We start from the raw sequence: 2,500 nt of genomic DNA, 5'->3' as shown, positions 1-2,500 counted from the left end.
TGCTGCTGCGAGGTGCCTTCCTTGGGTTGTAGCTACTGGGGGAGTGATGCGCAATACATGGGCCTAGCCCTCTAAGCCTCTCCTCTCCTGCGGTCTTCTCCCCTTCACGTGGGCCCGCTGATTTCGCAGAGTGGAAGAACGCACCAGGGGCTTGGGGGGGTTACCAGCCCCCCCTCGCATTATCCCTTTATAGTTGGGGGCAGCATAGAAGAGAGAAGAAAAGGTGGCCCTTCCGCTGAAGGTGCCACCCCAGCTACCCCAGCACCTATCCGGCCAACCGGCCGAGTCGAAGATCCGATGGATTGTGTAGCTACATTTGCTTGCAGAGAGTGCCACCGCACATTTACGACCAAGAACGGCCTCGGGGTCCACCGCCGCCGCCAACACCTGGCGGCCACCAACGCGGAGATCAACACGGAGAGGCACCGCGCGAAGTGGACGGAAGAAGAAGTCCTTTCGCTCGCCAAAGCGGAGGCGGAACTGTTCCTTGAGAGGGACGCTCGGTTCTTCTTTGTCAACCAAGAGCTGATTAGGATGTTCCCCGACCGAACGCTTGAGGCAATCAAGTGCCGACGGCGGCAAGCTGCCCACAAGCAGCTTGTCCGCGAATTCATGGAGGCACTTGAGATCGGTCGGGGGGAAGAGCCGGCGTCCCGCCGGGGAGCGGTGACGCAGCCGCCTGACGCGGGCGATGGCGCTGCGCCGTCCGACCACGCAGCTGCGGACTTCGCGGCCGACACCACCGGGCCGCCTGCGGAGGGGCCGACTGACGCCGCCATCTGGGAGCATCTCGCGGAGCTGCCTGCTTCCGCCCAGCGTTTCTCTGCCCTGGACCGAGTTGTTGGTCTGGGGCGGGGTACGCCGCCTGAGGTCATCCTGGGCATGCTCCCGGATGCCCTTGCGTCGGTCGGGTCCAGGAGGGAGAGGACGAGTACCAGGACACAGCGGCCGCGCCAACCATCCAAGCGGCCGCCTGCCGCCCCGCCGCTGCAGAAGCGCAAGCGGCGCCGTTGGGAGTACGCGCGGACGCAGGACGCCTTCCGCAGGTCGCGTGCGCGTTGCGTGCGTGGCCTGCTGGACGGCACCCTGCTGCAGCCGCCACCTGACATCCCCGGTCTGCTGGACTTCTGGGCGGACCTCTTCACCAAGAAGCCGATCTCCACCGCCGGCTTCATCCGTGACCGCCTTCTCCCGCACTCGGAGCCTGTCGCTCCTGAGTGCCTATGGGGGCCGGTCACACGTGAGGAGGTCGCTGCTGCCTTGCCGCCCAGGGGGTCGGCAGCCGGGCCGGACGGCCTTACCCCAGCGGAGCTGCGGCGCCTGCCGCACGAAGTCCTGGAGAAACTCTTGAACCTCTTCCTCCTGGCCCGCGCCCTCCCCGAGAGTCTGCTTCGCGCGCGGACGATACTGCTCCCCAAAACGGCTGCACCAACATCCCCCGCTGACTTTCGCCCCATTACGGTCTGCTCGGTGTTGGCGCGGACCTTTCACAAGGTTCTCGCGTCACGCCTGATGCGTGCTTGTGCTGTGGACGAACGTCAGCGGGCATTCATCCCCCGGGATGGGATGTTGGAAAACACCTTCATCTTGGACACTGCTCTCACCGACGCAGTTCGCTCCTGTCGCTCTGTTTTTGTGGCGTCGATCGACGTCTCTAAGGCGTTTGATTCGGTGGACCATGCTGCCCTCCGCCCCGTGCTGAGGGCGCATGGCCTGCCGGATTGCTTTATTGAGTACGTCGAAAGGTGCTACGAGGGCAGCACGACGGTGATAGCGGGCGGCGGCGGCGTGGGCGTGCCCGTGCAGCCGGCAAGGGGAGTACGTCAGGGTGATCCCCTCTCCCCCCTCCTTTTCAATTTTGCGGTGGACTATGTGTTGAGCCAACTGCCCTCCCACATCGGAGCTCGGATTCTAGGTCGCAGAGTCAACGCTGCGGCCTTCGCAGATGACGTCCTGCTGTTTGCATCGACCGCGAGGGGCTTGCAGTCCCTCATCGACGCAGCCGTCGCAGCCCTCGCCCACCTGGGGCTGCAGATCAACGCCCGGAAGTGTTTCACCCTCGCCTTAGTCGCATCTGGGCGCGACAAGAAGGTGAAGGTCGACGCAGATGTGACCTTCAAGGCAGGCAATACCACCGTGCCTGCCCTACGTGTGGGTGAAACCTTCCGGTACCTGGGACTGCAATTCTCCACCGCTGGTCGCTGCGTGTTCAATCCACGACGCCACCTGGTGGAGCAACTGGACGTCATCTCCCGAGCTCCGCTTAAGCCGCAACAGCGCCTCCATGCCCTCACCAACGTACTTCTGCCTGGCCTGTACCATGGGCTGGCCCTCAGCCGCACCCGAGTGGGTGCTCTGAAAGCGGCCGACGTGACCATCAGGGCCGCCGTCAGGAGATGGTTCCGCCTTCCGGCGGACACTCCCCTGGGTTACTTCCATGCTCCTGTAGCCCAGGGAGGCCTCGGCATCCCATCATGCCGATGGATGGGGCTAACTCTCC

At 64.2% G+C, this 2,500-nt stretch overlaps 1 pseudogene; it reads left to right on the top strand.

Moving 5' to 3' along the window:
* LOC126093731 (large subunit ribosomal RNA) overlaps positions 1–2,500 on the top strand; it is a 7,931-nt pseudogene that overhangs the window by 2,955 nt on the left and 2,476 nt on the right.

Source organism: Schistocerca cancellata, chromosome 7 (assembly GCF_023864275.1).
Source record: "Schistocerca cancellata isolate TAMUIC-IGC-003103 chromosome 7, iqSchCanc2.1, whole genome shotgun sequence".
NCBI classification, from domain to species: Eukaryota; Metazoa; Arthropoda; class Insecta; order Orthoptera; family Acrididae; genus Schistocerca; species Schistocerca cancellata.
The sequence above is the reverse complement of the archived record's forward strand: the minus strand, read 5'-3'. Positions and strand labels throughout refer to the sequence as shown.